General features: G+C 37.5%; 1 pseudogene across 1 annotated transcript; it reads left to right on the top strand.

Annotated features, from left to right (window-relative positions):
* Positions 1-5,132: 5,132 nt before the first annotated feature.
* LOC112635260 lies at positions 5,133-6,491 on the top strand (annotated as a pseudogene). Its single transcript, XR_003121883.1, has one exon. The product of XR_003121883.1 is annotated as a replication factor C subunit 1 pseudogene (transcript).
* Positions 6,492-10,766: the final 4,275 nt, after the last annotated feature.

Below are 10,766 nucleotides of genomic sequence, written 5' to 3'. Positions count from 1 at the left end.
AGAATAAGAATGCTCCCAACACCCCTACCATCAAATGCCATTTCTAGGCAGGATGGACTCAACTATTTATTGCAATTTGTATTTTTAAACAAAAAATATAAAATAAAATAGAACAAAACAAAACTGGACTGAACTGAGTTGAGTTGAGTTGGACTAAGCTGAGCTGAGCTGAGCTGGATTGGATTGGATTCTAGGTAGATTGTATCACAAATGGTCCACCTGAATAGATAAGGTAAATGAGGCCACAGGATTACATAACTTGCCTATAGTCACTTACTTTATTAGTTGGAAAAAAATCCTGTTATACCAAGCCCAGCAATACACTCTTCCCACTATACTGCTTCTGATAATTTGCTTAGTTTTGAAGCAATGTTTTAGTTTGTTTGCTAGTATTTTGTTTTCATGCCTAGACTTTTCATCTTAACTTAGTTTTGTAATTAGATAGAAATCACTGGAAGAAGGAGAAATGTAATATTTAAGAGTTTTTTTTTTTTTTTTAACTCATGTAGGAAATCACTTTAGACATTTGTATAGCCAAGTTCACCTACTCTGGTTCACCAGTTGGGCATATCATAGTGTGGATAATGAAGCAACTACCCAAGAGATCACAGACCCAGGATTAGCATTCAGCACTTCAAGTGCATATTTTAAATTTTGCATGATGAGAAAATTCAGGCCGGGTACAGTGGCTTACGCCTGTAATCCCAGCACTTTGGGAGGCCAAGGCGGGTGGATCACTTGAGGTCGGGAGTTTGAGACCAGTCTGGTCAATATGGAGAAACCCCGTCTCCACTAAAAATACAAAAAAAGTAGGTGGGCGTGGTGGTGCATGCCTGTAATCCCAGCTACTCAGGAGGCTGAGGTAGGAAAATCGCTTGAACCCAGGAGGCAGAGGTTACAGTGAGCTGAGATCGCACCACTGCCTGGGAAACAAGAATGGAACTCCATCTTAAAAAAAAAAAAAAAGGAGAGAGAGAGAGAAAATTCAAACTTGTGTCAAAGAAGAAGAATATAAAGCACCTACATATGCCCATGACTGTTTTCACCATTACCAACATATGGCCAGTTGTACTCCATCTAAGTTCCTGTCCTAGATTACTTTGCAGCAAATCTTAGACATCAAACCATTTCAATATGTATTTCCAAACATAAGGATTCTTTTTGTAATACAACCACAATATTATGACCATTCTTCGAATACTAAAAATGACTTTAAATCATCAAATACTCTGTCTCATATATTTTCAAGACTTATTTAGCTGAATCAGAATAAAAATAAGATCTACAGTAATTGGTTATGTCTGTTTTAAATTGCTGGTTTTCTTCTCTCTTTCTTCCTTTGAAATTCATTTGTTTAAGAGATCAGATCTTTTGTTATTATTTCTTATGCCTTGAAATTTGCTGATTTTATTTCAGAATTAATATGCTGCTGTGTCCCCAGTACTTCCCACAGGATGTTTCATAGGTGGCAGTGTATTATTCCATCAGGAGCCACGTAACCTTGTGTTGTCTCTTTTTGTGATGTTAAAGTCATCAGTGATTGATATGGTTTGGCTGCGTCCCCACCCATATCTCATCTTGAATTCTCATGTGCTGTGGGAGGGACCCAGGGGAAGGTAATTAAATCGTGGGGGCAAGTCTTTTCCATGCTGTGCTTGTGATAGTGAATAAGTCTCGTGAGATCTGATGGTTTTAAAAGGAAGAGTTCCCCTGCACAAGCTCTCTCTCTTTGCATGCTGCCACCCATGTAAGACGTGACTTGCTCTTCTGTGCCTTCTGCCATGATTGTGAGGCTTCCCCAGCCATGTGGAACTTTATGTCCAATTAAAACTGTTTATTTTGTAAAATGCCCAGTCTCGGGTATATCTTAATCAGTAGAGTGAAAATGGACTAATACAGTAAATTGGTATCAGTAGAGTGGGGCATTGCTGAAAAGATACCCAAAAGTATGGAAGCGACTTTGGAACTGGGTAACAGGCAGAGGTTGAAACAGGTTTGGAGATATCAAAAGAAGACAGGAAAATTTGGGAAAGTTGGATCTTCCTAGAGACTTGTTGAATAGCTTTGACCAAAATGCTGATAATGATAAGGACAATGAAATCCAGTTTCTCAGACGGAGAAGATGAACTTGTTGGGAACTGGAGCAAAGGTGACTCTTGTTATAGCAAAGAGACTGGTGGTATTTTGCTCTGCCCTAGAGATTTGTGGAAATTTGAACTTGAGAAAGATGATTTAGGGTATCTGGTGGAAGAAATTTTTAAGCAGCAAAGCATTCAAGATGACTTGGGTGCTGTTAAAAGCATTCGGTCCTTCAGACTCCAGAACTGTCGATCCACTGACAGCTGCTCCATGTGCCTGCAAAAGCTGCAGACACTCAATGCCAGCTCGTGAAAGCAGCTGGGAGGGAGGAGGGAGGCAGTAACCTGCAAAGCCATGGGGTGGAGCTGCCCAAGACCATGGGAACCCACCTCTTGCATCAATGTGACCTGGATGTGAGACATGGAGTCAAAAGAGATCATTTTGTAGCTTTGAGATTTGACTGCCCCATGGATTTTGGACTTGCATGGGGACCCCTTTGTTTTGGCCAATTTCTTCCATTTGGAGTGGCAGTATTTACCCAATGTCTGTATCCCCATTGCATCTAGAAAGTAATTAACTTACTTTTACAGAGTCATAGGTGGAAGGCACTTACCTTGTCTTGCATGTGGACTTTTGAGTTAATGCTGAAATGAGTTGAGACTCTAGAGGATTGTTGAGAAGGCGTAATTGATTTTGAACTATGAAGATATAAGATTTAGGTGGAGCCAGAGGCAGAACGATATGATTTGGCTGTGTCCCCACCAAAATCTCATCTTGAATGCCCACATGTTGTGAGAAGGACCCGCTGGGAGGTAATTGAATCATGGGGGCAAGTCTTTTCCATGCTATTCTTGTGATAATGAGACCTGATGGTTTTAAAAAGAGGAGTTACCCTGCACAAGCTCTCTCTCTCTTTGCTTGTTGCCATCCATGTAAGATGTGACTTGCTCCTCCTTCTGAGGCTTCCCCAGCCATGTGGAACTGTAAGTCCAATTAAACCTCTTTCTTTTGTAAATTGCATAGTCTTGGGTATATCTTTATCAGTAGCATGAAAACGGACTAATACAGAGATCATTGCCTGACTCTATTAGTGATGATATTCTAATTCTACCATTTTTCTACATTTATTACATGAACTATAGATTTAAAATTTTCTTCTTGTCACTTATTTGTTGCATAGGAAAAACACAACAAATGCTTGATGTTTTCCTAATATATTGCAGTTATCTGTGGCTACCACACCCCAAAACTTAGTACCTTAAAACAATACCATGCCAGCCATGGTGGCTCATGTCTATAATCTCAACACTTTGAGTGGTTGAGGCTGAAGGGTTGCTTGAGCACAAGAGTTTCAGAACAGCCTGGGTAACATAGCAAGACCATATCTCTACAAAAAAATACAAAAATTAGCCAGGCATAGTGGCTTGCACCTTCCAGCTACTCAGGACCCTGAAGTGGGAGTATCACTTGAGCCTGGGAGTCAAGGCAGCAGTGAGTCATGATTGCTCACTGCACTTCAGCCTGGGTGACAGAGAGAAACCCCGTCTCAAAAAACAAAACAAACAAAAATTCAATACCAATTATTTTATTGTTATATCTCACAGTTCTGGGGGTTGGCTGCATTCAGCTAGTTGATTCACATTTGGAGTTTCTCATATGGTTGCAGTCAGACTGTGACTGGAGCTGAAGTCATCTTGAAGGCTCATCCTTATTCACGTGTATGGAAGATTTCAAGTGGGTTTGTCATCTAAAACACCTACACATGTCCACTTCCACTCTAGCCAGTGGCTTTCTCCAGCATAGTGGTTGATTTTTAAGAGTAACAGCTGTATCATATTTTATGACCTAGTCTTGGAAATCACAGACCAAAATCACAGGTCTGCCAAATTGAAGGTAGGGAGCATGGACCCCACACCTCAGTGGGAAGAATGAAAATTTACATTGTACGATCACATGAGATGGTAGATCTCATGGCTATCATCTTAGAAAATACAGTTTGATACATTTCTTTATCACTTTTTGCTAAAATTCATTGTTACAGCGTCCAACAAAGTTGATCCAATCCATTTTATCTTTATTATTATTATGAACTCATGGAAGTTAATACATTTTATATATTCCAATCATTACAGTTACTGCTTCCACGCATATATAAATTCATTCATCTTGACAAGTGAAAGACTCGTTAAATTACATCTTAGTTCTTTTGATACAACTGCACAGGTTTTGAAAGTCTCTTTACCTCCTGGCATGGCATGATATTCCAGGCTCATCCTGAACATTTCTCATTCCAGAAACAGAATCCTTCATTTCTCTAAAAGCTCTCGTTCCTTTTAAGATAAAATGCAGTATGAGTTCCTTCCTTCTGATATTTCAGATGCAAATTTAGAACTCACAGTTTTTACTCACCTCATTGATCTTGTGTCCCTATCTCCTTCCCCCATGCTAAAAATACTAACTCCCAGTAATACCAACATAATTAAATATATGCTCCATTCCACAAAGGTAGCAAATAATCTCAGAATAAATACCAACAATAAAATTAGTAAAAGTAATTTTTATACCCAAGTGTCCTATACCCAAAGTTTTGTTTTTTAGGTATATCTGTCTCATAATGAATAAATAATCAAACTATGCTATTCCAAAGTCACTTGAAATAACCCTTCCCCGTGTGGTTGTGTCACTACCTCCATGCAGTTAGATTCATTTGCTCCTTTTTCTGAAGAATTTCATTTTAAAGATTTAATGTAATTAGTAATGTAAAATATTTACATAGTGACAAAATCAAATCTGCAAAATAAGATACATTCAGGAAAGTCTAACTTTTATTTCTGTCCTTTCCTCTTCCTTCTCCTTTCCCCATCAGTAACTTTTTATTTCAATATTGATTTGTTTATATTGTGATAAAATACGTACGTATTTTAATCTCATTCCCTTGTTAAATTAGTAGATGCATACAATACATGCCTTCTGCTTTTTGCTTTTTTCACCTAATAATAAATTTGGACAAAGAGGGGTGCTATTGAATAATCATGAAAAAAGAGATCTGAGTATTCAACAGCACCCCTCTTTGTCCAGGAAAATTACATACATGTGAAGCTTGTAGCAGCAGGGGGTGACATGAAAAAGCACTTGATGCTTTTAAGCAGAGCAGCAGACAGCCTATGTGATGGTGACTTAGTGGACAGCCAGATCTGGAGTAAGCAGAACTGGAGTCTTCTGCCTACGCAGGCCATTTATGCCAGTGTGCTTCCTGGAGAGTTGATGAGGGGGTTCATGACCCAGTTTCCCACCTTCCCGGGCTGGCTGGGGAAGCACTTGTCTACAGGCAAACACGGTCGTATTGTTCAGGACCTGGCCTTGCATATGAGTCTCAGAACTTACTCCAGCAAAAGGACCGTAAACATAGATTATTTGTCACATCTAAGGGATGCACTTGTACAGCCCTTGACCTCACAAGGAGTCGACGGGGTACAGGATGTTGTTGCACTTATGGACACATATTATTTGATGAAAGAAGACTTTGAGAATATCATGGAAATTAGCAGCTGGGGTGGCAAACCTAGTTCCTTTTCAAAGCTGGATCCCAAGGTGAAAGCAGCCTTCGCAAGAGCTTACAATAAGGAAGCCCACCTTACTCCGTATTCACTTCAAGCTATAAAGGCATCTAGCACAAGCCCATCCCTGGATTCGGAATACAACGGAAGAGTTAAATGAAGATGACTCTCAATCTGATGAGAAAGACCAAGATGCTATAGAAACTGATGCCATGATCAAGAAAAAGACAAAATCTTCAAAGCCTTCAAAACCAGAAAAAAATAAGGAGCCCAGAAAAGGAAAAGGAAAAAGTTCGAAGAAATGAAACCATTTTTCACTAGCGACAGCCACTTTTTACTCTCCCTCCTGACCAGTCCAGCTGGTCTAGAGAAAGCCTCGTTTGTTCCCAGAGCAACCATGTTTTAGCATAGTGGGATGACCTGGTGTCCCATTATAAATAAAGGGTGGGATGGCTAGAAGGGTATGAGTAGTAGGCTTATGTACACCTCTTATAGGGGTTGATAGGACTTCTTGGGTCCTCCACTGTCCCTTGTCAATCTAGTTAGAACGTGCTTTTGAATGACTGTAGAATTGGAACTAGAAATTACACCTGGGCCTTGGAGTCAGATTTTAGTTAACAATAATGAGCCTGGGAGCAATAGTACTAAGGCGTCTTTTGTAGGCTTAAGAATTTATCCTAATGGCCTTTATAGGACCAATGCTGATTTTTTTTTTTAAAAGGTAGTTCCTATTATGTGGTGAAATTTTGTAAATAAATGATTATACAAAACAGTCACCACCTAGAACTGGGTATTCTTTGTACACTGTCAGATATCTTTCAAAGCATAAATTAGGAATAAAAATGTTCCACATGATACATGTACAAATTCTTTTTAAGATTTTCATCTTGTATAGCAAAATATTATGTTGGTATATTACTTCCTTATTAATTTGTAAATGATTGGATTAAAAAGCTCACTGTATTCCAATAAATAAATAAATAAATAAATAAATAAATAAATAAATTTGGAGATAGTTGCACAGCAATGTATTAAAATATTTCTCCTGTTCTTTCAGAACTGCATGCTCCTTTGTTTGACGGTACCATTGCTTATTCAACTGGAACCCTACTAAGGACATTTGAGTTGTTTCCAGTCTTTTGCTATCACAAATAAGCCTGCAGTGAATAGCTTCATGATATCTGTCTTTGTATTTTTTGCAGTGCATTTCAGGGGTAGATTTTTACAAACGAGAGCTTTTATTCACATGCAATTTTGCTGTGTAGTGCCAAATTTTGTTCCATAGGTGATGTAACAGTTTGCTTTCCCATCAGCAGTATGTGACACTTCCTAGCTTCCTCAGCCTTACCAAATATATCATGTTGTCAAACTTCTGCTTTTTTGCCAATCTGATAGGTTGTACTTTAAAAAAACTCTATCCTGTGCTTCAAAGAGTTACATTTAGATATGGAACATGAAAATAAGTTATCATCTTAACTGAAGAGAATTTAACATCTTGTGTTTTAAAAAAGAAAGGCAAATATTTTTTCTCTTCTCATGACTATTCAGCAATAGGCCTTTTCTTGCATTTCATTGCACATTATCTAATTAAACAAATGTCCTGCAGTTAACAGAACAGAAAAAGAAGTTGTTTCTGGAATGCATTTGACTGGAATTTATCCTCATATACACACCTTGTCAGACAACTCCCAGTTTGAGATATTACTTAGTAAAACTAGGATGACCCTGGGCTAGTGTCTAAATCGGCCGATTGTCATCCACCCTCAAGGGGTGTGACCTTCTCCCTGCTTGGTGCACCTGAGTCAGTGTGCTGTAACCATGCCCAGGGACCTAACAACCTTCACCAGCCAGCTTCACAGCCTTTTCCTGACAAGTTAATTTTCTCCCATTTTACTATTTAACCTTCCCATAACCCCAATCTGTGCTAGGTTTGATGATCAGGACTTTGGTGACCCCCATAGTAATGCAGCATTTCTACCCAGTTTGTCTTCCATTTTTAATGAATGAAGAGAGAGGAAAGAGCAAGGACAGATGGAAAAACACACATTTTTATTGCATGTATTTTTAGGTGTTTAGCAGCCATGCACCTCTTCTACAGTGATATGAAATACCGAACTGAACTATAGCTTTCTATTTGTTTTCCTCTTCTATTCTCTACTTTAGCTTTCTCTTCAGCATTGTTTATTTCTGCTTTCCCGTTCTTCTGTTCTCAATTATGCTCAGGCAAAAAATCTCCTTTTTCTGTATCTTATTAAAAATTATTCTTATTTTTAAGCTCTTGGATAAAATACTAGCTAAATGAGAATAAGCTGAGTCATATCTCTTTAATTGTTTAAAGCAATAGCAAGCATTTTCTCAGTTATGATCTATTTTAGGTTACACTTTTAAAATAGGGACTTTCTTTTAAAAAGCTTGTAAGAACTATGGATGCACATTATAATAAGAAACTGGAATTGGAGGCAGAAAACACATTACCAAGGTTTATAACTCACTCATGATTCTTTTGTTGTTGTTGTTGTTGTTAGAGGCATTTACTTTTTTTAAAATTTGACTTTAAGTTCTGGGATACATGTGTAGAATGTGCAGGTTTGTTACATAGGTATACATGTGGCCACGGTGGTTTGCTGCACCTATCAATCCATCATCCAGGTTTTATGCCCTGCATGCCCTAGGTATTTGTCCTAATGTTCTCCCTCCCCTTGTCCTGCATCCTCCGACAGGTCCCAGTATGTGACGTTCCCCTTCCTGTATCCATGTGTTCTCATTGTTCAACTCCCACTTATGAATGAATGAGAACATGTGGTGTTTGGTTTTCTGTTCCTGTGTTAGTTTGCTGAGGATAATGGTTTCCAGCTTCATCCATGTCCCTGCAAAGGACATGAACTCATCCTTTTTATGGCTGTATGGTATTCCATGGCGTATGTGAGCCACATTTTCTTTAACCAGTCTATCATTGATGGGCATTTGGGTTGGTTCCAAGTCTTTGCTGTTGTAAATAGTGCTGCAATAAACATGCATGTAATTCTTACTGAATTCTGGACATGGGATTGAATGCTAGTTGTCCTGGAAATACAGTCTTTTTATATCTCATGACATGCAACTTTTTGCTTCAAAAAATATAAAAACTTTTTGAATTGAATATTACAGGCTTCGTCTGATGTCTTGTAGGCCAACAGATTGTTCTTACATTTGGACAATACTGGTTGTAAATGAATTCAAATAGAGCAATATAAACAAAAGCATCCCAACTCTTTTTTTTAACAGAAGTTTGTGGATATGAAAAAGAGTTGACTAAAGTCTTGCCTACTTGCCTTGTTGGGAAAAATTTTTCAATGACAAAAACAATCTACTGTGTTCTGAAATTCTTAAATCAATCACTTAAACAAAAACATTTAACCTTTCTTATAGTTTCATTGTCAAACATTGTTCAGCTAATCATTTTCAAGAAATATCATTTACTATGTCATTTCACCAAAGGAAAACTTACACTTTAAGATATGTGCCTTTGAAGATGGGAGAACAGAGAATTATTTTTTGCTGTTCTTTTTTCCAGGATTTGGGAAATATATTCATGGCCTGAGAAAAATAAGCTTTATTTAGGTGGACAAATGTCATCAACAACAATATCAGACAGGTTGTTTGTTGGATATCAGATAGGTGTTTGTTGTATGCCATATAGTTTTTTTCTCCTCTTGAGTCAGGGGAAGTACTTTATCTTTTCAAATCCGTCTCATATGTTCAGATGAGGATAAGGTATAGATGAAATAGGTCATTAAGTCTGTAAGTTATTTATTTTCTCAAAGATTTGAAAATACTTGTAAACTATAACTCATTTCAGAATAAGTTACACATTTCTACTTCTTCTCTACCCTCTCCTCCACTCTAGCAAACATACACACATACACAGACAGACAAAATGGCGTAACTGAGGGTAGCAACAGCAGCCTTGAAATATATTGCAAACTAAGAGCTTTATGCTATCAAGAAGGTCAAGGAAGCCAAAGAAAAAGAAAAAAAAAAAAGTCACTTTGGAAAAAAAAGTCTCTGAGGAAACAGAAAATATCCACAAAGATAAGAAACAATAAAAAGTACGAACACTTAAGCTCTTGAACAGAGGTGCTATCAGCCTATTATATGGAAGATTTAACACACACTTAAGCAAATGGTAAAATCTGTCTGTCTACCACATCAGTTATGACCAGTTAGGGGACTGGAACAGTAGCACCTGGAAAATGACCTTTCCAAAACACTGACAATCTCAACATGACATTGTCACGCAGTGAGTAGCTTAAAATGTGAGAAAAAAAAAAAGTCTCTCAGAAATTCTCTCTAAAATCTCTACCTATCTCCTATTTATGTCTCTGCATCTTACATTTAACAGGCATCTAGAATGAATGTACGCTTTATATTTTAAAGGCTTTTTTTAAATGAAGTGTGAAATTACATTACAATATCCTGAGTAGAACTCAAACACTAGTAGAAAAATTATATTTACATAAAATTTAATCTAGATGTATGTTGTCAAATCAGTTGTGTGCAACCAAATGACTATGGTACTTGCACATTTGCTCTGTTTGATAATGCAATAGCTGCCTCTCTTTTATTTTATGTGTTATGATGAGTGTGGTTACACTCCTATACAATACTCCCTCCCCATTTCCCCTGCCGAGACATACATATATATATACTTATACTCACTGGCTTATATTGATTTTGCTGTTATTGTTGCTCTCTGGTATCTTAAGGATAGACTTTCTTCTCTTTCACACATGTATCTTCTGATTATGGTACATATACATTTATTAGAATTAACAGAAGCCACTTGAATTTACAAACCCATAGGTTGTAAAGTTTTGTGGTTTTTTTTTTTTTTTGGCTTGTGGGACCAAAAAGATAATGCAAACATTGTAGCAATGTTCTTCCTGTGAATGGTTGCATAAGATGATGCAGAAGATGTAATACCTCAAGAAGAGGAGATGAAGTACCTGGAGTAAAAGCTTTCACGGAGAGCTCTTGGTTGATGGTGTAAAAATAAAAGTGATTTACTGAACGCACTTTAACTCAAACATGTATATTCAAACGTACACATTCCTTTAATAAATATTCACAAGATTTAATTTAATATTATTT

The sequence above is a fragment of the Theropithecus gelada genome, chromosome 11, assembly GCF_003255815.1.
Source record: "Theropithecus gelada isolate Dixy chromosome 11, Tgel_1.0, whole genome shotgun sequence".
NCBI lineage: Eukaryota > Metazoa > Chordata > Mammalia > Primates > Cercopithecidae > Theropithecus > Theropithecus gelada.
This window is presented reverse-complemented; position numbering and strand designations above follow the sequence as displayed.